This window comes from Macaca thibetana, chromosome 14 (assembly GCF_024542745.1).
Source record: "Macaca thibetana thibetana isolate TM-01 chromosome 14, ASM2454274v1, whole genome shotgun sequence".
Lineage (NCBI taxonomy): Eukaryota > Metazoa > Chordata > Mammalia > Primates > Cercopithecidae > Macaca > Macaca thibetana.
The window spans coordinates 65,115,102-65,142,517 of NC_065591.1; the positions used below are offsets into that span (position 1 = coordinate 65,115,102).

Consider the following 27,416-nt stretch of genomic DNA (forward strand, 5'->3'; position numbering starts at 1 on the left):
CACAGGTCAAGAAGTGCAGCATATCAGATTCACCTGTTAAAATTATAATTTTATTGGCTGGCCGCAGTGGCTCATGCCTGTAATCCCAGCACTTTGGGAGGCCAAAGCGGGCAGATCACAAGATCAGGAGATCGAGACCACGGTGAAACCCCGTCTCTACTAAAAATACAAACAATTAGCCGGGCACGGTGGCAGGCGCCTGTAGTCCCAGCTACTCGGGAGGCTGAGGCAGGAGAATGGCATGAACCCAGGAGGTGGAAATTATAATTACTAAAAAATTATAATTTTATTTTATTTATTTTTTTGAGACGGAGTCTCGCTCTGTCGCCCAGGCTGGAGTGCAGTGGCCGGATCTCAGCTCACTGCAAGCTCCGCCTCCCGGGTTTAGCCATTCTCCTGCCTCAGCCTCCCGAGTAGCCGGGACTACAGGCGCCCGCCACCTCGCCCGGCTAGTTTTTTGTATTTTTTAGTAGAGACGGGGTTTCACCGTGTTAGCCAAGATGGTCTCGATCTCCTGACCTCGTGATCCGCCCGTCTCGGCCTCCCAAAGTGCTGGGATTACAGGCTTGAGCCACTGCGCCCGGCCTATTATTTTTTTTTTGAGACAGAGTCTCTCTCTGTCACCAGGCTGGAGTGCAGTGGCACGATCTCGGCTCACTGCAACCTCCGCCTCCCTGGTTCAAGCCATTCTCCTGCCTCAGCTTCTTAAGTAGCTGGGACTACAGGCGCCCGCCACCACGCCCGGCTAATTTTTTGTATTTTTAGTAGAGATGGGGTTTCACCATGTTAGCCAGGATGGTATCGATCTCCTGACCTCATGATCTGCCCACCTCGGCCTCCCAAAGTGCTGGGATTACAGGTGTGAGCCACCGTGCCCGGCCAGGAACTGGGGTCATTAGGACTCTCACTGGCTATGTCAGATACTTTGCAGTGTCCCAAATGCAGAGGTTGTAACAGTCAGTATAAAAGACAATGAGGCCAGGCATGGTGGCTCACACCTGTAATCCCAGCACTTTGGGAGGTCAAGGAGGGTGGATCACCTGGAGTCAGGAGTTCGGGACCAGACTGGCCAACTTGGAGAAACCCAGTCTCTACTAAAAATACAAAAATTAGCCAGGTGTAGTGGCAGGCATCTGTAATTCCAGCTACTCGAGAGGCTGAGGCAGGAGAATTGCCTGAACCCAGGAGGTGGAGGTTGCAGTGAGCTGAGATAGCACCACTGCACTCCAGCCTGGGCAACAGAGCAAGACTCCATCTGAAAACACACACACACACACACACACACACACACACACACACACACACAATGAGAGGCTGCTGCTGGGACCACAGGTTTACTCATGTGAACATCACCAGCAAACACTCCAAAGGAGGTTTCTGCCTTCTCTAGAGCAGAAAGGGCAATGGTGAGAGTCAGAGAGTCAAAGCCAGAGCTGGAGTCTCAGATTCTCTAATAACTCATTCTAAAAACCTTTGGTCCCCTAATTCTACAGGCCTTATTTCCATGTATGGTAATAACGCTTTACTTCATATGTTTTTGGGGAGAAGGAAGGCATAATGATCATTTATAATTTAACTTAATTTTATTTTATTTATTTTTTAAGAGACAGGGTCCTGCTATGTTGCACAGGCTGGCCTTGAAGTTGGGCTCAAGTGATCCTCCTACCTCTGCCTCCCTGGTAGCTGAGACTATAGGCACACAGTGACTGCCTTAATTTTACATTTGATTAAAGCTAATAGATTGATAGTTTCACAAGTCAAACTCAATACTATAAGGTTTATATCAAAAAAGCAGCAATCCCCTATCTTACCTTTGACCTCTGCTTCCCAATGGTAATCACTTTCAACTTTTAGCACTATGCCTGGTTAATTTTTTTGTATTTTTTGTAGGGACAGGGTTTCGCCCCATTGCCCAGGCCGGCCTCAAACTCTTCATGGACCCAAGTCATCCTCCCACCTCAGCCTCCCAAAGTGCTTGGATTACAGGTGTGAGCCACCATGCCCAGCCCCTCTTCCTTTTCTACCTCATTTAGGTATATCAAACTACCAAGTTTTCTGAGATAGCACAGGTGGGAGATAAATCTTTTGAGATACTGTGTATCTGAAAATGTCTCTCCCCCTACATTTTTCATTTTTTTGAAGAGACAGAGTCTCACTCTGTCACCCAAGCCAGTGTACAGTGGTGTCATTATAACTCACTGTAACCTCAAACTCCTGGGCTCAAGCAATCCTCCCATCTTGGCCTCTCAAAGCACTGGGTATAGGTAGGAGCCACTGCCCCCGGCCCCCACTCTCAAAATTAATTGTTAGTTTTGACTGGGTATAGAATTATAGCTTGAAAATCCTTTCCTCTCAGAATGTAAGATAATTCCTCCACTTTCTTCTAGCTTCCAATATTGCTTTTGAGAAATCAAATGCTTTTTGTATATAACCTCTTAATTCTCTCTGGAAGCTTTTATACTCTCATTCCAAAATTTTATGGTGTTCTGAAATTTTATGGTGACGTGTTTCTTTTTTCATTCAGTGTATTGATAACTGATAGGGTTTTCAATATAAGCACATGTGTACTTAAGTTCTGGGAAGCAGTATCATTTCTTTGATGATTTTTTCACTTCATAAGCCAAAATCTGACTATGAGGAGATCCAAAAATCTGAAAGGAAGAAACCAGAGAAATTGGAGAAAAGAAAATCATTTTTAAAAATTAAATTAATATTCTTAAATGTAAATATCTTTTAAATTTAAATCAATATTGATCTATTTAAATTGATCCTCTGATTTATTTCTTTCCTCTTCTATTTTCTACTTGTTTTCATTCTACTTTATTTTCGATATTATATATATGTGTGTGTGTGTGTGTGTGTGTGTGTGTGTGTGTGTATATATATATGAAATAGAGTCTTGCTCTGTTGCCCAGGCTGGAGTACAGTGGCATGATCTTGGCTCACTGCAACCTCCACCTCTCAAACTCAGGCAATTATCATGCCTCACCCTCCCAAGTAGCTGGGATTACAAGCATGCGCCACCATGCCTGGTTAATTTGTTGTATTTTTAGTGAAGACAGGGTTTCACCATGTTGGTCAGGCTGGTCTCAAACTCCTGGCCTCAAGATGATCCACCTGCCTCGGCCTCACAAAGTGCTGGGATTACAGGCAAGAGCCACTGCATCCAGCCTACTTTCATTACTGTATTTTTAAGTGTCCAAAAATTATTTCTTGCTGACTATTCCTTTTTCAAATAGGACCTTATTCTTGTTTCACTAAGGTAATAACTTATTTGATCTGAGTTTTTTGCAAATTTTTTTTTCCCTCCTACATTGTTTCTCTTGTGCTTGTATGCTTTCCCTTTCCCTCAATCCCTCTCCCCTCTCCATTCTCTCTCTTTTTTGGGGGGTAGGGTTCCTTCTATTGTTTCTTTTAGTTTCTGTTATTCATGTTAGAAGTTTTTCTCAAATATCAGGTGATCTTTGCCTATTCTTTCATATTTAAGACTAAGACACATACAGACACATTGTACGAACAGTAGAGCATTTTAATTGCTAGGTTTCACTGTAACAAGAGAAAATGCCATGCCAATTTTTTTTTTAATTGGGGAAAGGGACATTCAAATGTCTATAGGTCAGTTTCTCAGTGATGCATCCTGCAGTCTCCTCTCTGAGGAGATTAAGTCTGACTACCTATATCTGGGAATTGAGAAATGAATGAAAACCTTCACTAAATCCCTATTTTGAGAATGTCACCTCTCAGCTAAGTCTAGCATCCCCAAGTACAGGTCCTGCCTGATTTCATTTCTCCAGAAAATAAACCTCCAAAGTTCTGCTGAGAAAGGATGTGGGAGTTTAATTGTTCCTTATATAACCTTTGAACTAATCCTCCTCTTTTCTCAACATTCGAGAACCTCTAATACCTAGGGCTTTCTAGGGTCTGTACCACAAAATGACTGTTGATACTGACATTCTTCTGCAGCCTAAGTTTTCTGCTTTCTGCAATTTGCTAAATTGTTCACAACCTGCACCTCTTTTCCATCTTCCAAAATCTTGTTCCCTCTCATTTACTGTCATCTCCTTTCCTATCTTCTTAGCCCTTGTGAAAAACCAGTTTTGTTCCATTTCAATGTTTTTGAAAAGACATAAGATGTACATGTTCAAATTACCTTATTTTAATTACAAGCCCCCTCACGAAGTTCTTGAAAGGACAAGACATAAAGAATATGAACGTTTCTTGGAAAACTCAGAAAATAAATTTTAACTGGTAGTGTTAACAGTGGTAGTATTATGCTGTTTTTTAAATAGTCTAGTATAAAGGACTATCTTCTTTGGTGCTCTAGGGAAGCACAAAGTTTCACAAATAAAACATCAAAAATATTTGCACATGTATATCAAAAGAATTAATACTCTTAACATACAAAGAGTCTCCACAAAAGTGATAAGAGATGAAGAATCCAGTATAAAATGTGCAATAAATGACACAAAATTCACAGAACTATAAATGGCCAATAAACATTAAAATTTTTTTTAACTTTACTAGTAACTAGGGAGATAAAAATTAAAACAATGAGACATTTTTCTCTCAATGGAGTGGCAAAAATTATAGAGTGATAATATCTAATGTTGGCAAGGTGTGCAAGGTGTGCAAGGTGTGACGATGTTCCTAGTGAAAACCAGAAACCTAAAAATAAAAGGGCTTTCTTGAGCCTGAGTTCTAATTCTAACCCGCCTTGGACTCAATAGGTGTCCGAATTAAGTCACCTCTTCTCTGGGCCTCAGTTTCCTCATCAGCTAAAAACAATAACAAAAATCATTAAGAGTATCTAACTTGCTTATCTTACAGAAGTATTATGAAGAAAAAAATGCAACACTGGCCATGAAAGGACTTTGAAAACATCATAGCTCAATACAATCTTGTAGCATTTATGAGAAGGAAAACCGGTGAATATTCTTGAAAACAAACTGCTTATTGTTGGTTAAACATCTTGTGAAATAAATAACTAATTTCCCCAAAGAACTACAGGAAGAAAGTTAAAAGGAAGAAATCTGGTTCACCATATGGCATTTAAAAAATCCTCTAATCTCTGCATTTTGGTTTTTGAAGATCTCTCCACTGCACTCCAGCCTAGCGACAGAGCGAGACTCCTTCTCAAAAAAAAAAAAAAAAAAAAAAAAAAAAAAAGAGAAATGAAACAAACTGAAACAATTGGAATTCAAACTTGCCAGAGTCTCTGGCTTGAAAAGACTAAGTAGATCACACGTCAGCTTTGCAGGGACATCTAGCTTCTGGCCCACAAATATTTTTTACTGGAAAGCCCTCCTTTGTGGTTTGGTACAAAGAAATAGCAAAACTAACAGCAAGATTACACTCCTTAAAGGGCCATAACAAACACTCCTTAATCTTGTGTACTGACTAGACCCATAAATACAAAGTATTGGAGGTTTTGAACTACAACTCAGCCTTTCTCACCCACTAACAGCAGAAATAGGACTAAAAGTTAGGAAGGAAACTCATGGGGGAAACGAGTTCCATGGTTCCATCTAGATACATGAATACCAGCAGACCACATAAAACTGCCCCTAAAGGAAAAGACAAGAGCACCCCACTGAAAGAATTAATCAGAGTCTGTATTAAACCCTGACCCATCCCACAGGAAATAACTACCCTTAATGATCTCTTTCTTTAGGTCTTCTAAAAACAATGGGTCATAATCACTTATTGAGCACTTAGCATATGCAAAGTCTATGTACCAAACATGCCAGTAGACATTTCCATTTCAATTAGCCAATTTCTTTCTCAAACCAAACCTATTGTTGAGGAATTATCGCATACATTTTACAGATAAATTGAAGTTCATGGAAATAGACATCTAAAACCATGGATTGCTATTGTCATTATTATCATTATTCTCATTTTAATGAGAAAACTGAGGCTCAGAAGGGATAAATAACAATTAAGTTATTAAGTAGCAGAAGGGTATTGCCCAGGTGGGTTCTAGTAAAGCTCATACTAATTCCACTACACCACCTTTCCTGTTCTATGCTAAACGACAAAACGAAAAAAGACTTCAACTCTAAATAGAGTATGCAGTTAAAGATAAGTGACACATACAGACTCTTTCAGGTCCTACCAAAGAATAAATATCATCACTTCTGAAAAGCAGTTAGGCAGCAGTGTTTACAGCCAGTTAAACCAAAGAGGAAGGTGACTATCCTAAGATTCCCTCAATAATGATAGTACCAAAAGAAACTAAGGTAAGATGACATTGATCCATGGACTTCTCACTCTCATCATGAGAGCACACTTCCATGTCAGCCAGTCTCTGTAGCCATCCAGTGGATAATCACAAAACAAACAGCTAAATAATTTGATTAGCAAATCCTGACATTACTGGCCTCATCCAATACTTTTGATGAAAACTTTCTCCTAGAACAGAATCTCTCCCAGGCCATATGCAATACTCTTGTCAGAGGCGTTTGAACCAGAGCGACTCCATGTTGAGTGAGGGCTAGGAAAATGAGGCTGAGACTTGCTAGACTGCATTCTCAGAAAGTCAGGCACTCCTAGCCTCCAGATATTTATGGTTAAGGGAACAAATTATTAATGTTTACTAAACAGTCCCACACTTGGGAGTGTACAGATATCCCAATATCCGGAAAACAAAGGCATTCCTAATTTTGCTTTAAAGATAATAACATCAATTCTTGCAAAATATAGTAATTAAGAAAATTAATCCTTTATCACAAACCCTTGTAGCAGAACACATCTCCCCATATATACAAACATTGTACTAGAGTGGATATGTTCCTCCTCTTACTTTCAGGAATGTCCTACTCTGTCTATGCAGTAGCTGTCCTTTCACCACTTTACTTCCTTAGTAAACTTGCTTTCACTTTGCACTGAGGACTCGCCCTGAATTCTTTCTTGCATGAGATCCAAGAACCCTCTCTTGGGGTCTGGACCTGAACCTCTGTCCCGTAACACTCTGACCCTGCAAGTAATGAGACCAGGGTCCCCACTTGTGCCTCGATGATGACCTGGGAAAGGCATAGCTGACTCCCAATCCTAAATACTTTACTAAGAGTCTTTGTGTCTGTTGGCCCAGAAGCAAAAACACCAGCCTCATAAATTTTGCTTCCTAATAATAATTAAGTGGTCTACCTAGCTTCAGCCCCCAAAAAAGGAAAGAAACCTGCCAGAGCAAGAAAAGAGAGGCTTAATATTCCAGGGAATACATCTGCATTCTTTTGTGAGCTGCTAGTGTGGGATTAAAAAAAAAAAAAAAAAATACCCTGCTGCTAGGTAGCAACTGTTTCACAAATCAGGTGTCTGAAGCTCAAGCTCTAACTGGTTTATGTAAAAGGTCAATTATTACCAAACATTATCACTGCAGCTTGCAAGTGCTGCTATTTTGCGTTGTTGTTGCTTGCTCAGCCCCCCAAACAGCTAGAAACAGAAATCACTTCCACAGATTTCTACTGCTATCAGCTAGTAAAAACTCTATCCTTGCCTTCATAAGCTGGAAGAAAGGAAGGAGTTGCCTGTTCAAATTTTAGAACAGCCAAACCTGGGCTCATGTCCTAGCTTTGCCTCTTACTTTCTGTATAACTTTGCGTAAGTCTCTCAACCTTTCTGAGCCTCAGTTTCCCCATCTGTAAAATAGATTTTAAAAATGGGCTCCAGAAATGAAATAAACTAATTGTAAATGACAGATAATGCTTGTCTCTTTGCCATTCTGAGGAGTACACTATGTGCAAAGCATCTACCCTAGATTTCGGAGGGTCACCCTTTAGTAAAGAGGATATGTTTAATCTCATAGAGTATATTAATATCTACAGTAGAATGTTCTCCTCACCCTCTCTCTAGCATCTAACACAAGCTATGCACATGACAGGCACAAGAAAAATGACATTAAATAAACTTACAGAAGAAGAGAGCTTCTAGGGAGGATGCCTGTTCCAGTGGTCCCAATCCATTCCAAGAAGAATCAGAATTAAGCCAACCTAGAGAAACATCTAACTTTCTCTATCTTCAAGAGACATTCATTCATTCAAACAATAATTTTTTCTTTCTTTCTTTCTTTTTTTTTTTTTGAGACGCAGTCTTGCTCTGTTGACCAGGCTGAAGTGCACTGGCGCAATCTCAGCTCACAGAAATCTCCACCTCCTGGGTTCAAGCAATTCTTCTGCCTCAGCCTCCGGAGTAGCTGGGATTACAGGTGCCCAGCACCACACCCAGCTAATTTTTGTATTTTTAGTAGAGACGGGGTTTCACCATGTTTGTCAGGCTCATCTCAAATTCCTGACCTCAGGTGATCCACACACCTCAGCTTCCCAAAGAACCAGGATTACAGGCATGAACCACTGCACCCAGCCCAAACAGTAATTCGTGATCAACTTTTTAGTGCCAAAGTCACTTCTGGGACAATGCAGATATGGAGACAAATCAGACACTGTTCCAGACACTACCAAGTTCATGGTGCAATAAGGAAGACATATCAAAAACAGACAATTATAATACAGAAGTTAAATTATTGCCTTACAGTTCCAAATCAATTATTCATTGCCTTGCTCTGTGATACTAGACTAGCCTAGGCTGACTATATTTCTCATTTCCCAGCAGAGTGAGTGGCTGTTAGGTTCTGCCAATAGAGGGTGCTAGAAGGAGAATACAAAGCTAGTTGCAATGTTCAGTTTTTTACAAGGTAGCAAGTAGATCAGTGTGCAGAGGGGTCTTGGTACATTTCAAAGCAGTGACTCTCCAGGTTCTGAGGTGAGCACCCACCAGCCAGTTTCTTCTTCACCACAGCAACAAGCAGCATACTGCCACAGCAGCCATACTCTTCTCAGAGGTCTGAATCTCAGCCTTGTGGAGCTCTAAGTTTCTCCCTTTTTCACTTTTCCCTCAGCCCTAGGTATAGCAATCTTTTTCTGCAGTTACTATCTCTATTACACCTTAGAATTCTCTTTTATCTCTTTTAAGTAGTTAAAAACCTTTTACCTAAACAATTCTTAATATTAAATTTTACCTATTTAAATTATTGATGGCATTTCTGTCTCCCCAACTGGATCCTGACTAAGTAGGATAAATGCTATGATCCTGGTCATAGAGTACAGCCCCCATATTTTACAGATAAACTGGAGCTCCAAAGATTGGAGTGACCCACCCAAAGTCACACAGTGGTAAACCTGGGATTAGCAGTCCTGTTCCCAACTCTCAAAAAACAATAAACGTGTAGCAAACACCTATTCTGCATCTGGGCTCTATGTTAGCTGTTGAAAAAATAAGAGATGAACTATTACAAATCCCTCCCATCAAGGGAACCTACTATCTAGTAAAGGAGACAGACACTGAAACCAGGAGTTCTAATGGAGGGTGACAAGCACTAAGACAAAGAGAAAAGGAATTACTAGCTCTGGAAGAGTGGGAGAAGGCTTCCTAGAGAGTCTCATTTCACTACACTTTACTCCCCAATCTGAAAGATACCTGAGTTGAACAGAGGGTTAAACAACCTCAAAATAAACCTGTAACCAAGGCTTAAGAAATGCAAGTAACCAAACAAGAAGCCTCAATTCTGGGCATAACCAGAAATATCACTAATGGCAAATCTTAAAGTAGAAAGCAATACAGAAACAAATTATGGATGAACACTCATCAATATTAACTTAGGAAATGAACTGTGCTGGCTCACAAAGAGCAACAGATATCGGATGAATGACAACATCCTGGAAGGCTTTTCAGAGGAGAATATAATTATGCTAACTAAGCTCTGAAGAAAGGCTGGCAAGACTGCAGAGGTGATGCAGCCTGTTTCAGAGAGCACTTGCACATGAGTAAGAATATACCTGTGGTGAGCAGACACTGGCACAGAGTAACAGGAAGAGATCTTGAGAGCCCCAGACAAGAGAGGAGACCTAGGTTACCTTACTCTCCAGTTCCAACTGAGTCAAGCTTCTCACTGCTTCCCTTAAACAACAAGCTCTTTCATATTTCTGCGATTTTGCATATACTGTTTTCTCTGCCCACAATGCCTTTCATTCCCTGTGTAAAGAGCTGACCCATCCTGCAAAGCACAGACCAAGTATCACTTTTCTTTTGGAGACAGGGTCTCCCTCTGTCACCCAGGCTGGAGTGCGGTAGTGTGATCACAGCTCACTGCAGCCTCAACCTCCCAGGTTTAAGTGGTCCTCCCACCTCACCCTCCCGGGTAGCTGGAACCACAGGCGCACGCCATCATGCCCGGCTAATTTTTTTTTTTTTTTTTGGTAGAGAAAGATTTTCGCCATGTTGCCCAGGCTGATCTCAAACTACTGAACTCAAGCAATCTATCATCCTTGGCCTCCCAAAGTGTTTGGATCACAGACATGCGCCACCATGCCTGGCCCCAAGTATCACTTTCACTGTAAACTTTTCTCCAATCACTCCCTGCACCCTTGATCTGGGCAAAATTAATGATTCTCTGTTTAGTGCTCTTTATACATCTCTTCATTATAACTTATTATGCTGTAACGTAATTCTTTGTGTGTCTCTTTCCAAACAAACCATGAGATTCCTATCAGAACATATACCTACCCCTACCCAGTGCCTGTTATTATTCCTAGTACACAGCAGGAATAATGTATATAGAATTGTTCTACTGAATTGCCTGGATAAACTCAGCCCTTAAGCCTAAGAATGAATGGATCCTGGAGCCCTAAGATTTCCCAATTCATGATAAATCCCTCCTGGGGTCTAGAACATTAGGCTGTACTAGAAATTCAGTAAATATTTCTACTTGAGAGCTTAAGTATTTCTTTGTGCCAAACTGGCAATGCAACTGTATATCTTTAGAGCTTCCACTAAAGGAATCAGTTTTTTGCAAGTCCAAGCACAACAGTTCTTTATCCTCCTCCTCTACATAAATTGGAAAATAGACTGAGAATTCCAATCAGCTGAAACCTTCCTAGAGAAGAGGACTTGGTTGTTTACTACAGTTCAAACCATTGCTATCTGAATTTCAATGTTGCTGGCATATTTTTTTCTTTTGGCAGCTCATTCTGACTTAGGGTGGATGCATCAGGCACTGCAATCAGAGAGCAGGAGTTGGAGTCAAAAGAAGAGAATGAGTCCCAGACTCTGTCACACCTTATTTTTCCAGGTGAACTTGGACAAATCATTTAATCTCTCTGAACTTCAATTTCCCAGCTGGGAAAGAGGAAAAATGCTACCTGTCCCACCAGGACAGGATGAAATGAGAGGTATTCCTTACTGCATTGCTCTCTGACCTTAAGAATCTGACCTTCTCTGTGGAAGCCCATATACAAAGGCTAGAACAGAGAAGAGACAGAGCATTAAGGTTCGAATCAGACAACCTGAGATTAGTCCCAGCTTACCACTCAATTATGTGATAAGAGCAAGGCATTTAATTCTCTGAACCTCAGATTGTCCAATCTATAAAATGGGGATAATCCTACCTGCCCTACTTACCTTACAGAATCATTATGAAGCTTTAAAAACATGAGATAATATAGATGAAAACAATTTATTTGAGAAAGCATGAAGTTTCATTATAATATGTCACTTACGTGGAATTCAGCAACCCAATTACCTTGTCTTTCTGCAACACACAGAGAACTAGGAAGTAAGCAAAAAAGGCCTCTCTAAAACCAAAATAACTGTCTTTAATTCTTCACACTTTACTACTAGTAGAGTCCCTAGGGCCTTACTCTTCCTTTGAAAACACACCTAATAAACAGTAAGTTGGGAGCACCACACAGAGTAGGAGAGAAGCGACAAAGTAAGAAAGGAGAACAATATTCTCTGTTGTGTTTCACAAACAGCAAGGAGAAAAAGCAGAAAAATAATTCAAAACAACCACAAAAATGTAAAAAGCATAGTATTCACACCAAAAAGTGGCTTTTAGCTTTTTGGTTTTAAAGTATAGTATTAGGGCATTTAGTATAAAATGTATTACTGTAACATAAAAAAGCAGACTAGCTGATGTTCAAAATAATTAACTTGAACCTCAAGAAAGATTCAATAATGTTCTAACTATTCTGAAGAGGGTAATATATGTTTTTAGGGGGAAAATTCACTCAAAACAGTAAACTTTTGGGGGGAGTGCTTAAATGAATAAAGTGTCAACTGTCAAGGTAAGTTAGTCATCTGGTGGGTGCCTCTACCTAATTTGCTAATGGACATAAAAATTTATTGATGGAATTATGAATAAATGCCCTAAGGTCACACAGCTTGTTAAGCAATGGATTCAAAACCCAAGTTTCTCAGAATCAAAAGCAAATAGCTACCTTCAAACATGGTAATATACGATTTCTTCACCTGTCAAACAGGGAATGAAATGCTGATACTCCATCCTGGCTAACACGGTGAAACCCCGTCTCTACTAAAAAATACAAAAAACTAGCCGGGCGCGGTGGTAGGCGCCTGTAGTCCCAACTACTCGGGAGGCTGAGGCAGGAGAATGGCGTGAACCCGGGAGGCGGAGCTTGCAGTGAGCTGAGATCCGGCCACTGCACTCCAGCCTGGGCGGCAGAGCGAGACTCCGTCTCAAAAAAAAAAAAAAAAAAAAAAAAAAAGAAATGCTGATACAGACATTTTGATAAAGTCGATAAACTGAATAAATGTCCTCTCCTTAGACCCTACTTTTGGATTTTAAATAAAGTGTAAAACCATAAAAACAAAGAGAAATAGAGAACAGCAATAGCCATGAAACTCTGAAAGCTAGAAAGCAGATGGATGAGCAGAAACTGACTTATTAGATCCAAGGAAAATGAATACTAAGTCAGCAGTGGGAAAAAACAAAACCTAACTCAATTTTACCTGTAGAAGCCACACAAGGCTCAGAAACTGGTGGTATCATGTATTTCTTTTTCTTTTTTTTATTTTTATTTTATTTTATTTTTTTATTTTTGAGACAGAGTATCCATGGCGTGATCTCAGTTCACTGCAACCTCCGCCTCCTGGGTTCAAGCAATTCTCCTCCCTCAGTCTTCTGAGTAGCTGGGATTACAGGCGCCCACCACCACACCTGGATAATTTTTGTATTTTTAGTAGAGATGGGGTTTCGTCATGTTGGCCAGGCTGGTCTTGAACTCCTGACCTCAGGTGATCTGCCCCCCTCAGCCTCCCAAAGTGCTGGCATTACAGGTGTAAGCCACCATGCCCGGCAGTACCATGTATTTCTAGAAAGAAAGCATGCTAAAATCACGGGAATTTATTACATGAAAATCTGTCTGAGAACCAGTTAAAGATCAAGACTGCCTCTGCTAGTATAGAAGACTAAGGTTTTCTTTTCCCTCTGGAGAGAGTAAAACAGAGAGGGTCTCCAGACAAGGAAATAACAGGCACAGTTGAGGGCAGGGTTACTATACAGCAAAGAAGACTATAAGTGAAATGAATGTTGATGATGCCCCTGCAGTCTTCTTCTCCTACTTAGCTTCCAGACCACAGGCAGCCAGGCCTCCAACTTGTAGGAAGGAGACTAGAGGATTCTTCCAGAGAATCTGACTAGCCCTAGTGAAAAAACCTAAAGATACTGACATGTAGTTGCCCCGCATATAGCCCAGGCAAATCATCACACAGAGAAGTCCACAATCAGTAAGTTCAACTCATGTATTTAAAACCTTTTTTTTTTTTTTTACAGACAGGGTCTCGCTGTCACCCTGTCTTCACACTTTACTACTAGTAGAGTCCCCCTCTTTGAAAACACATCTAATAAACTCAGTAATTTGGGAGGATCATACAAGGCTGGAGTTTAGTGGCACAATCATAGCTCACTACAGCCTTAAACTCCTGGGCTCAAGTGATCCTCCCACCCTAGCCTCACATGTAGCTAGGACTATAGGTGCTTGCTGCCACATCCAGCTATTTTCTTTTTTCTTTTCTTCTCTTCTCTTTTCTCTCTCTCTCTCTCTCTCTCTCTCTCTCTCTCTTTCTCTCTTTCTTTCTTTTTGAGACAGAATCTTGCTCTGTCGCCCAGGCTGGAGTACAGAGGTGTGATCTACGGCTCACTGCAAGCTCTGCCTCCCAGGTTCACACCATTCTCCTGCCTCAGCCTCTTGAGTAGCTGGGACTACAGGCGCCCACCACCACGCCTGGCTAATTTTTTGTATTTTTAGTAGAGATGCAGTTTCACTGTGTTAACCAGGATGGTCTTGATCCTCTGACCTCATGACCCACCTGCCTCGGCCTCCCAAGCTGTTGGGATTACAGGTGTGAGCCACCACACCCCACCCTTCTTTATTTCTTTTCTTTTCTTTTTCTTTCTTTTTCTTTTTTTTTTTTTTTTTAAGAGATGGGGGTCTCGCTATGTTGTTCAGGCTGGTCTCAAACTCCTGGGCTGAGGTAGTCCTCCCACCTTGGCCTCCCAACGCACTAGGGTTGCAGGCGTGAGCCACCACATCTGTCCTGCACTTAAAACTTTTTTTTTGGCCGGGCGCGGTGGTTCAAGCCTGTAATCCCAGCACTTTGGGAGGCCGAGACGGGCGGATCACGAGGTCAGGAGATCGAGACCATCCTGGCTAACACGGTGAAACCCCGTCTCTACTAAAAAATACAAAAAAAAAAACTAGCCGGGCGAGGTGGCGGGCGCCTGTAGTCCCGGCTACTCGGGAGGCTGAGGCAGGAGAATGGCGGGAACCCGGGAGGCGGAGCTTGCAGTGAGCTGAGATCTGGCCACTGCACTCCAGCCTGGGCGACAGAGCGAGACTCCGTCTCAAAAAAAAATTTTTTTTTTTTTTTTGAGACAGAGTTTCACTCTGTCACTCGTGGCTCACTGCAGCCCCAGTCTCCCTGGGCTCAGGTGATCCTCCCACCTCAGCCTACTGAGTAGCTGGGACTACAGGTGGTACACCACCATGCCTGGCTAATTTTTCTATTTTTTGCAGAAATTAGGTTTCACCATGTTGCCCACGCTGGTCTGAAATTCTCGTCTCAAGCAATCTGTCTACCTCAGCTTCCCAAAGTGTTAGGATTACAGGTGTGAGCCATCACACTTGGCCTGCATTTAAAACTTCTAATCACCTTTTTAGTATTCCACTTTTAACAATGAACAGACAACCAAGAATCACCAGATATACAGGAAAGCCCCAACATAAAAGACAGAATTCAGATCCTATTTATACCAGAAGAAAATTTGGGGCCCCAAATGAAAAGTTATTTGAAAGAAAGCATAAGTATGCTTGTCTTCATCAGTTTGTCAATGGTAAATCATATCAGGTGAACCTCAGCCATCAATCTGAGAATAAACAGCCCTCTCCAGGCCAGGCGCGGTAGGTCACACCTGTAATTCCAGCACTGTGGGAGGCCGAAGTGGGCGGATCACCTGAGGTCGGCAGTTCGAGACTAGCCTGACCAACATGGAGAACTCTCATCTCTACTAAAAATACAAAATTAGTCGGGCATGGTGGTGCATGGCTGTAATCCCAGCTACTCAGGAGGCTGAGGCAGGAGAATCACTTGAACCCAAGAGATGGAGGTTGTGGTGAGCCGAAATCGTGCCACTGTACTCCAGCCTGGGCAACAAGAGCTAAACTCTGCCTCAAAAAATAATAATAATAATAATAGGCCTCTCCAAACCTAGGGTTTGTTTTATTGATGGTTATTCACTTCATCGGGGCAAGAGGTACAATAAAAAATAATTTGCTGAGTCCAGCAAGATGCTGCATCATATCTGCATTTGTTTTCCTGATTCCAAAGATATCTGTTGTGAACGAATCCATATATGGATAAATTGAGTGTTCTAATGAAGGCACTAAAATAAAGAAACTACTGGGTCATAAACAAAGCATTAAGAGATGCATCACTGTGTTTACTAATCATTGATGCTACAACATGTAGTTAGATTTTTGTATGAGGAGGGAGGTCTCTCATGCCATAGCATTTCCCCTTCAGAAGTCAGGGAGAATTTCACACAAAACATGGTGCTTGAGAAGAGTTTTAAAGAAAGAGTAGAAGTTTGTCAGGCAAAACAGAGGAACAGAAAAGAGGGGAAGTGTAACATAAAAGAAAGACTACCAAGGGCTAGTCTAAATGAGCACAGAAGAGTTGAGAAACTGCAATTAATATAGTATTGCAAGAGCAGTAGGAAGTGAGGTTGAAAGGGCAGGCAGAAATCAGATCAAGAAACACTTTGTAGGCCAGGCATGGTGGCTCACACTTGTAATCCTAGCAATTTGGGAGGCCGAGGCTGGCAGTTGGCTTGAGCTCAGGAATTCGAGACCAGCCTGGGCAACATGGTGAAATCCCGTCTCTACTAAAAGTACAAAAATTAGCCGGGCATGGTGGCATGCGCCTATACTCCCAGCTACTTGGGAAACTGAGGTAGGAGGATCACTTGAACCTGGAAGGCAGAGGAGGCAGAGTGAGAGTGGCTATAATCTTCCAAGCTATGTACTAGCTGTTCCCAAAAGGCAGTTCTCATACTTACAAACTTCAGGTTCTGTTCTCAGCTTATTGTGAAGCAATTATTCCATCTCTAAGAGACCAGTGACAACCAGCTGAGGAAATCATCAGTTCAAGGCCTCTACCCTCAGGTTTTTTCATTTCTCCTCCTAAGGTCTTCTTTAAGCACACAAACATTGTGTTATGTTAGCTTCTCAGAAAGTATTTCTCAGTCTGGTTTCAAGGAAGACATACATCTGCCCCAAGCCTTCACTTCCCAGTTCCCAATTATGGTGGCAAATTTCAGCCACTTTTTAGAACTATATTGAACTAGCATGTGTACACACACTTGCATAAATGTCAGACTTCCCCATGTATACTCCTTAAGGAGACAGGAAGAAAAATAGAAGGGAATATTTAATGAGCACCAACTTAACACTTGATCCTTTCCTATGTATTCTCTCATTTAATAATCACTGTAACCTTGGGCAAGGAGATATCTATAACTCCATTTTTAGAGATGAAGAAACTATGCCTCAGAAATTGAATGATTTACCCAAGGTCTGAAACTTGAAGCCACATGTCTGGGTTGACCAACACTTTTCTACTACCTCATGTTAGGTTCCCCATATCTTATTTTATTCATTACTAAATATTCACTTAACACAGTCTGCTGAATTGCATTATACTAAGCCACTCACTGAACAAAGTAGCAACCAGGAAAAGCAACTGAACAGAAAAATAAAGGACAAATTAAAAACTCCGACAATTAATGCAGGTTCCAAAAAGAGAGAGAGAGAGAGTGAAGCAGCAACATCAACCCCAACAAGCTCTTCAGAGCCCTAACTAATAATGGCAAGGATTGAAATAGCCAAAATGCATGTTGATAGATCTCCATTCCAGAATTTTATCTCCTCAGCCAGCCCAGCAGAGTCCCTGGTAAATTACTGCCAGTCAGGCACACATCACAAATGAATTACAATAAGCAGATGCAATCTTTCCCTGTAGCCTTCCCACTCTTACAAAACCACCAGGAACTAAAGAAAGCTTTTGTTCTCCATCTGAACTGCTGGTAAAGGGAAACTGGGTTTGAGAAGCAGATGGCTTGTCAAAGAGCCTAAAACCTAAAGTGAAAAGGAAGTAATTTATTAAAACCAAACATTCCAAAAGAGAAACCAAGCTTCTCTGAGGTGACAAAGAGTGTCTTCATTGTCATGGCTTGCCCTCTAAACAGAGCGTCCCCAAATCACCTTGTAGGAGGGGCTGAGGCAAAGAGTCAGACTAGCTCTAGCCACATTCATCTAGATTTTTCTAAAAGTAAGCATCATTTGTTTGTAGCAACGGTGTTTAGAGATTTGACTATCAAAGTATTTTGTTATGGAAGAAAAGTACTACTACAGTAGTTAGATCCTCAATATTAAGAAGAGGAGACAAAAAGGAACTTACAGGTTAAATAAGATAATGTAAGTAAAGAAGCTAAAAACTGAGCTAGCACAAAGTAGATGATTAATTTGGCTGTGCAGTTCAATCTGCTATGCAACTTAAGTCCCTTCCCCTCTCTGGGTCTTCATTTTCTCAATTCAACAGTTAAATGGTATAACATTTAACTTAAAAAATCAATTAAATGAGCTCAAACACTCCAGGAATATAGGATACACAATCAAGACTCTTTATTTTTATTTATTTATTTTTTATTTTTAGTTTTTGAGATGGAGTCTCATTCTGTTGCCCAGGCTGGAGTACAGTGGCACAATATTGGCTTACTGCAACCTCTGCCTCCCAGGTTCAAGCAATTCTCCTGCCTCAGCCTCCCGAGTAGCTGGGACTATAGGCGCAAGCCACCATGCCTGGCTAATCTTTCGTATTTTTAGTACAGACGGGGTTTTACTGTGTTACCCAGAATGGTCTCGATCTCCTGACCTCATGATCTACCCACCTCGGCCTCCCAAAGTGCGGGATTACAGGCGTGAGCCACAGCACCCAGCCACAATCAAGACTCTTTATTAGACAAGAAGTTCTTACTGCTCCTTCTCAGGACTAAGAGTTTACCTCTACCTGTCTATCAGCCACTTCTAAGCCAGGAGCATCCTTTACTGTGCAGCTCACCATCTGTGCTGGATGCTTCATTAAGTGTAAAGCTGATACCGTACTTTGTTAGAAGGCTAGTGCACAAATGTTACCTAGAGATGAATAAATCATTCCAGTTGTGTTGGGTTGCAATTGCAAGGACAGCATTTGTGGGTCTGAAAACAGATGGTCTTACAAGGATGGAGGATTTGGCTCTTACCTGAATTTCCTAAGGCAAGCAGGTTTGGATCAGCAGGAAGCCGGACGGGGAAGTGCCAGAGTAGAGCCAGTATCCAGTGATGAGGAAAGATGACAGAATTACACATGCAGTTTCTTTCCATAATAAATGAATATATCAGAGGATGTAATTACCAAAATCCCAAGCTCTTATTTTTGTACCTACTCATCAACTTCTAAATCATTTTCTTTTTTGTCCAACACTTTCTTATTTCAACACAAAGACGTGCTCAGAGAAATCACCTAGTAAAGCCCTGGCACAAAATAAGAACTTTAAGATTTACTGACTAAAACAAACTGAAAAAAACAAAGAAAAACAAATTAAACTGATTTGATAAAAGTAGAATAAATGCCTATGTTATTGTCAATAACAGTAGGTATGCATTAAACACGTTAATGTTTGAGGTCTAGGTATTTTACATACATTCTCTCATTCAATTCTCAAGGTAACCTTTATTTTATTATCTCCAGTTTATAGATAAGAAACTTAAAGTTTCAAAAAGTCAAGCCGGGCGCGGTGGCTCACGTCTGTAATCCCAGCACTTTGAGAGGCCGAGGCGGGTGGATCACGAGGTCAGGAGATCGAGACCATCTTGGCTAACACCGTGAAACCCCATCTCTACTAAAAATACAAAAAATTAGCCGGCGAGGTGGCGGGCGCCTGTAGTCCCAGCTACTCGGGAGGCTGAGGCAGAAGAATGGCGTGAACCTAGGAGGCGGAGCTTGCAGTGAGTCAAGATCGCGCCACTGCACTCCAGCCTGGGCAACACAGTGAGACTCCATCTCCAAAAAAAAAAAAAAAAAAAAAAAAAAGGTCAGATACTCTGCCCAGAGTCAGACACTAAATTACCTAATGGAAGTCAGAACTAACCCCCACTCCCACCCCTACCAAGGGCTAAATGACTCCACAACTTTATGCATTTTGTCCACCTCCTGCCCAACCAATTGCCTTCATACTATTCCACAAAATGCACCTGGCTCATTCCTACCTCTGGATCTTTCTACTTGCTGTTTCCTCTGCTGAACACTCTTCTATTATATCTTCTCATGGCTTACTACTTAAAATCATTCAGGACTCTGCTCAAATGCAATCTCTTCAGAGAGGCTTTTCTTGATCATCACCCCAATATATGGTGTTCCCTTATCTTGCTTTATTTTTTATTATGGCCCTTACATTATATTCTTTATTATCATATTTGTTTACTGTCAGTTTCCCCCACTAGAATGAAAGACTTATGAGGGTAGGAACTTTGTCTTAGTTACAACTGTATCTCCAGCACTTTGAGCAGTGACCACTAGAGCAGGTGCTCATCAAATATTCATTGAATAAATAATTAAATTAGGCCGGGTACAGTGGCTCATGCCTGTAATCCTAGCACTTTGTGAGGACAAGGCAGGTGGATCACCTGAGGCCAGGAGTTCAACACCAGCCTGTCCAACATGCTGAACCCCCTCTCTTCTAAAAATACGAAAAATGGCCGGGCGCAGTGGATCAAGCTGTAATCCCAGCACTTTAGGAGGCCGAGACGGGTGGATCACAAGGTCAGGAGATTGAGACTATCCTGGCTAACCCGGTGAAACCCCATCTCTACTAAAAAATACAAAAAACTAGCCGGGCAAGGTGGCGGGCGCCTGTAGTCCCAGCTACTCGAGAGGCTGAGGCAGGAGAATGGCGTGAACCCAGGAGGCGGAGCTTGCAGTGAGCTGAGATCCGGCCACTGCACTCCAGCCTGGGCGACAGAGCGAGACTCCGTCACAAAAAAAATAAAATAAAATAAATAAATAAATAAAAATAAAAATACGAAAATTAGCTGGGTGTAGTGGTGCATGCCTGTAGTCCCAGCTACCCGGGAGGCTGAGACAGGAGAAGCACTTGAACCTGGGAGATGGAGGTTGCAGTGAGCCAAGATCGCATTACTGCACTCCAGCCTGGGCGACAGAGTGAGACTCCATCTCAAATAAACCAACAAACAAACAAACAAATAAGTAAATAAATGTGCTCACAATCACAGAGCTCTATAATATTAGTGTAAAAAGGTAGTTGCTATATAATAGAAAGACCACAGGCTTTGAGATCAGGCAGACCTGCATTTAACTTTATCACTGATTATGATAGTGTAACTTTAGACAAGTCCCTAAACTTTTTTTTTTTTTTTTTTGAGACAGAGTCTTGCTCTGTCACCCAGGCTGGAATGCTGTGGCGCGATCTCCGCTCACTGCAAGCTACTCCTCCCGGGTTCACGCCATTCTCCTGCCTCAGCCTCCTGAGCAGCTGGGACTACAGGCGCCTGACACCACATCTGGCTAATTTTTGTATTTTTAGTAGAGACGGAGTTTCACGGCATTAGCCAAGATGGTCTCGATCTCCTGACCTCGTGATCCACCCACCTCACCCTCCCAAAGTGCTGGGATTACAGGCGTGAACCACTGCGCCTGGCTCCTAAACTTCTTTAATCTCCTCATCTGTAAAACAGGTATAAATATCTAAGTCCCACAGATTTGTTATGATGATTAAATGAGATAAATTTATGAAAATGCTTTGTGTAAGCTATAAAGTATTATAGAATGTTTATGATGTTTATGATGATGATGGGAGAAAGTTTAGAGACGATCTAGTTAAGCCCTTCACTTTAGAGATCACCCCAAGGCCCTAAAAGGTAAAGTGAACTATCCAATGTCCCACAGTGATTTAAAACCACACCATAATTAGACTCTAGGACTCCAGGTAATCACACTAGGACATCTGGCATTACCCACCACAGATTACCTGATTTCTGGAACTCCACTTTCTCTAGGTTCTTCCTCTACCCCACCGGCTACTCCCTTGATCTTCTCAACTTCTCTATGTTAGTGTCCAGAGTTTAGTAGTCAGATCTCTTCTTTGCTCTAACTACACACATTTCCTAGGTGAGCACATCTACTCCATGGCTTTATATATGCTAATTACTCCCAAAATGTATTATCTCCAACTTGAACTTCTCTGAATTTCAGACTTGTATATCCAACTGCCTGACATCTTTTGGTTATCTAATAACCATCGTAAAAATGTACTATTTCCAAAACCAAATGTCTGACTCCTTCCTGCAAACCTGCTCCTCCCACTGTTTCCCATCTCTATAAGTGGCAATTCTAATCTTGTAGTTGCTCAAGGCAAAAACCTCCGAATCTTCTTTGACTACTTTCTTACTTTCATAATCCTTATCCAATCTATCAGCAAATTCTGTCAGCTCTACTTTCAAAACATACGCTGATTCTAACCATTTCTTACCATTACTACACTGACTCAAGCCTTCATTAATGCTTTTAACTATTGTAACAACCCCTGCTTCTAGCCTTGCCATCTGCTTATCCTGTCTCTCTCTTCCCAGAAGCCAAAATGATCCTTTTAAAATCAGTTTGGAGCATGGAACTCCACTTTGTTCAAAACCCTGCAATGAGTTATCATCTCAGAGTAAAATACAAGGTCATTACCATGACTTACCAGGTAATCTAGCTCCCTTTCACCTATCTAATCTTACCCCACAACACTCTCCTCCTTGCTCCATACTACAGTAAAATTAAATTTCAGCATCAACATTTGTGTTGTTTAGACACCATTCTGAGGGGGCCAAAAGCACAGAAACCAAGAATATGCAAGCCTTGGATTGCTTAAGCTGAACAACAGGAAAATTCTCCTCTTCATTATTCTTTGAAAAACCAAGTACATTCTCACTTCAAGGACTTAGTACTCATAGTTCTCTCTGCCTAAAGCATTCTTCCTTCAAATTATCAATACGACTTGCTCCTTTATTTCATTAAGATCTCTACTCAAATATCACCTCATCGGCAAGGCCTAAGTTAACTGATTGTATCTAAAATAGCTCCCTCCCTTTCAGTCATACCCTTTTCCCATATACTGCCTGTTTTTTTCTATTTACTAGGACACAACTGAAAGCACAGACTTTATTTTATTCACTGCTGTATCCCCAGAGCTAAGATCATATTATAAGTATAATCAATACCAGTAATCAATTTCAGCCATTAATTGTTCTTTTTCTTTTTTTTTTTTTGATGGAGTCTTGCTCTGTTGCCCAGGCTGGAGTGCAGTGGCACAATCTCAGCTCACTGTAACCTCTGCCTCCCGGGTTCAAGCAATTCTTCTGCCTCAGCCTGCCGATTAGCTGGGATTACAGGCAACCACCACCATGCCTGGCTAACTATTCTATTTTTAGTAGGCACGGGGTTTCTCCATGTTGGCCAGGCTGGTCTCGAACTCCCAACCTCAGGTGATCCACCTGCCTCGGTCTCCCAAAGTGCTGGGATTACAGGTGTGAGCCACCACGCTCAGTTCATTAGTTGTTCTTTAACTATATCTTAAGTGTTCAATCTGGTCTTCCCCTAAACAGACTGAATATTCTTTGAAAATGGCCATTTTCTAGATATCCTGAGTACTTTCAATTTAACCTAACAGAAGTAACCAATCCTGAGTACTTTCAATTTAACCTGATAGAAGTAACCAAAAGAAGGAAAAATGATAAGATTAAGCTATATTTATTTCCTCTGGGACTCTCTTATAATCAACTAACAAATCAGTATTAAGCACTTTTGGGTGCAGAGTACCATTTTTTTTTTTTTGAGACAGAGTCTCACTCCGCCTCCCGGGTTCATGCCATTCTCCTGCCTCAGCCTCCCAAGTAGCTGGGACTACAGGCACTCACCACCATGCCCAGCTAACTTTTTGTATTTTTAGTAGAGGCAGGGTTTCACCATGTTAGCCAGGATGGTCTCGACCTCCTGACCTCGTGATCCACCCGCCTCGGCCTCCCAAAGTGCTGGGACTACAGGCGTGAGCCACCACGCCCAGCCAAGTACCATCTTACTAAAGAAGGATATCACCAAGCTAGGTAGTAAAGCATAAAGCGATACATAAAGTGGCTCATATTTATAATCTCAGTACTTTGGGAGGCCAAGTCAGGAAGATCTGCTCAAGCCCAGGAGTTAGAGACCAGCCTGGGCAACATAGCAAGACTCTACCTCTACAAAAAATAAACAAAATTAGATGGGTATGGTGGCACATGCCTGTAGTCCCAGACAGTTGGGAGGCTGAGGCAGGAGGATCACTTGAGCCCAGGAGTTTGAGGCTGCAGTGAGCTATGATCCCACCACTGCAATCCAGCCTGGGTGACAAAGCAAGATTCAGTCTCTTAAAAAAAAAAAAAAAAAAAAAAAAAAGGCCCGGCACGGTGGCTCAAGCCTGTAATCCCAGCACTTTGGGAGGCCGAGACGGGCGGATCATGAGGTCAGGAGCTCAAGACCATCCTGGCTAACACGGTGAAGCCCCGTCTCTACTAAAAAAATACAAAAAATTAACTGGGCGTGGTGGCGGGTGCCTGTAGTCTCAGCTATTCGGGAGGCTGAGGCAGGAGAATGGTGTAAACCCGGGAGGCAGAGCTTGCAGTGAGCTGAGATCCGGCCACTGCACTCCAGCCTGGGTGACAGAGCAAGACTCCCTCTCAAAAAAAAAAAAAAAAAAACAGTAACAAGGTGAGCAATGAGCTAATGAAAGATGTTCAGCATCATTAGCCACCAGGGAAATGCACATCAAACCAAAATGAGATACCATTTCACACTGAGTAGGTTGGCTAAAGAAAAAAGACAAATAACAAGTGATTACAAGGATGTGGAGAAAATGGAACCTTCATACACTGTTGGTAGGAATGAATGTGAAGTGGTACAGCCACTGTGGAAAACAAGTCCTCAAAAGGGTTAAACATAGAGTTACCACATGCTCTAACAACTCTACTCCTAAATGTGCATCCAAGAGAAATAAGAAACCTATGTCCACATAAAAACTTATATGCTAATGTTCACAGCTACATTACAAATAATAGCTAAAAGTGGGAACCATCCAAATGTCCATCAACTGAAAAACGAATAAATAAAAGGTGGCATATCCATACAATGAAATATTTAGCAATAAAAAGGAATGAAGTACTGATACATGTAACAACATGAATGAACCTTGAAAATGTATATATTGATATATATATTTTTTGGAGACAGTCTCCCTCTGTCACCCAGGCTGCAGTGCAGTGGCACAATCTTGGCTCACTACAACCTCCACCTTTTGGGTTCAAGCGATACTCTTGCCTCAGCCTCCCGAGTAGCTGAGATTACAGACATGCACCACCACATCCAGCTAATTTTTTGCATTTTTAGTAGAGATGAGGTTTCACCACGTTGGCCAGGCTGGTCTCTAACTCCTGACCTCAAGAGATCCACCCATCTCGGCCTCCCAAAGTGCTAGGATTACAGGCATGAACCACCACATTTGGCCAAACCTTGAAAATATTACACTAAATGAAAAAAGCTATATAAAGGCCACATGTTATATTATTCCATTTATATGAAATATCCTGAATAGGCTGGTGATTGCCTAGGGCTGGTGGAGAAGGGGGTGCAGAGGGTGATTGCTAAAGGGTACAAGTTTCTAATAGGTAATGAAAATACTCTAGGCCGGGCGCGGTGGCTCAAGCCTGTAATCCCAGCACTTTGGGAGGCCGAGACGGGCGGATCACGAGGTCAGGAGATGGAGACCATCCTGGCGAACACGGTGAAACCCCGTCTCTACTAAAAAAATACAAAAAACTAGCCGGGGCGAGGTGGCGGGCGCCTGTAGTCCCAACTACACAGGAGGCTGAGGCAGGAGAATGGCATGAACCCGGGAGGCGGAGCTTGCAGTGAGCTGAGATCCGGCCACTGCGCTCCAGCCCCGGCGACAGAGCGAGACTCCGTCTCAAAAAAAAAAAAAAAAAAAAAAAAAGAAAATACTCTAAAACTGACTGTGGTAATGATTATACAACTCTCTATATACTAAAAACCACTCAACTATACAATTTAAATGAATGAATTATGTGGCATATGAATTATATCTCAGTAAAGCTCTTTAACTTTTAAAATGTAATCTTGGGCTTATTTTGAATTCAACTTAATATTTATTGAATACTATATACTCTTTTTTTTTTTGGAGACAGGGACTTGCGCTGTCACCCAGGCTGGAGTGCAGTGGTGCGATCACAGCTGTACTCAAACCCCTGGGCTCAAGTGGTCCACTTGCTCCAGCCTCCCAAAGTCTTGGGATTATAGGGGTAAGCCACAGCACCCAGCCAACATACTCTTTATTTTACCTAATATTCACGACAAAAAAATCCTATGAGATTAGGGTTATCAATTCACCCATTTTGCAGACAAAACACCTACATCTCACAGAAATTAAAAGATTTAAGGTTTTTTAGAAAGTTATCAGGGCCAAGAGTTGATTCTGCATTCACTATCTCAATCTAGGGCTCTTTCTTCGCTCTTCCCACTTCTTACTACTGAGCATACTTAAGACCTAGCTTATAGTTCTTATTTATAAAAGCTTCTATGGATTAATAAACCAAAGACTAAGATCATAAGAACACAGATTGACAACTACAGATTGAGAGAATGTTTGCCAAAGCTATATATCATAAGATCCCATATCCCTGCATTTAATTATTTGGTCAGCAGTAGTACTCTGTTACATGAAAAGAAGGGGCTAAGTCTGATTCCCAAGTTCACCTATGTGGGGGGCGGGGTGGGGAGAAAAAGTATAGAGTATTTCCCAGCAAATCAATCAAGAGCCATAAGCACTTTGGACTAATTTACAACTGACTAACCAATTTTGAAATAAGACAGCTTCTCAACAACACTACTGGAAAGCACCTATTAAAAAGCTAGCTGTTGGGCTGGGCACGGTGGCTCACACCTGTAATTCCAGCACTTTGGGAGGCTGAGGCAGGCAGATGACCTGAGGTCAGGAGTTCAAGACCAGCCTGACCGAAATGGTGAAGCCCTGTCTCTATCAAAAATACAAAATTGGTCGGGCACGGTGGCTCACGCCTGTAATCCCAGCACTTTGGGAGGCCAAGGCGGACGGATCACAAGGTCAGGAGATCGAGACCATGCTGGCTAACACAGTGAAATCCCATCTCTACTAAAAATGCAAAACAAATTAGCCGGGCATGGTGGCAGGCGCCTGTAGTCCCAGCTACTCGGGAGGCTGAGGCAGGAGAATTGCTTGAACCCGGGAGGTGGAGGTTGCCGTGAGCCGAGATCGCGCCACTGCACTCCAGCCTGGGTGACAGAGTGAGACTCCGTCTCAAAAAAAAAAAAAAAAATACAAAATTAGCTCGGTGTGGTGGCACATGCCTGTAATTCCAGCTACTCAGGAGGCTGAGGCAGGAGAATCACTTGAAACTGGGAGGTGGAGGTTGCAGTGAGACTAGATTGCGCCATTGCACTCTAGCCTGGGCAACAAGAACGAAACTCCATCTCAAAAAAAAAAAAAAAAAAGCTAGCTGTGATGAAGATTATTTTTAGAGTAATGGAACTGTTCTATATCTCGACTGTGGTGTGGTGACAGTTACACAAAGTATGCATGTGTTAAAATTAAAAGAATTTTATTACAAGTTTGATTTTACTGTTGGTAACTTTAAAATAAAATTTAACAAAAACTGCATATGAAAAAATAACAACAAAACAATTACAATTTTAAAATGTGCAAAGAACTTGCATAGACATTTCTCCAAAGAAGATATACAAACAGGCTGCACACAGTGACTCATACCTGTAATCCTAGCACTGGGAGGCCAAGGTGGGAAGATTGCTTGAGCCCAGAAGTTCAAGAAAAAAAAAAGAAAGAAAACAAAAGGAAGAAGAAAGAAAAAGGAGGAGGAGTAGGCAGAGAA

General features: G+C 41.8%; 3 protein-coding genes across 6 annotated transcripts in view; 2 read left to right on the forward strand and 1 right to left on the reverse strand.

The window, feature by feature from the left end:
• The window catches only part of PLEKHB1 (pleckstrin homology domain containing B1), a 367,567-nt gene that overhangs the window by 220,451 nt on the left and 119,700 nt on the right, over positions 1-27,416 (forward strand). The gene's annotated exons all lie outside the window — the stretch shown is intronic.
• MRPL48 (mitochondrial ribosomal protein L48) overlaps positions 1-27,416 on the forward strand; it is a 525,613-nt gene that overhangs the window by 152,977 nt on the left and 345,220 nt on the right. The gene's annotated exons all lie outside the window — the stretch shown is intronic.
• Positions 1-27,416, reverse strand: part of FAM168A (family with sequence similarity 168 member A) — a 206,280-nt gene that overhangs the window by 125,841 nt on the left and 53,023 nt on the right. The window lies entirely within an intron of this gene.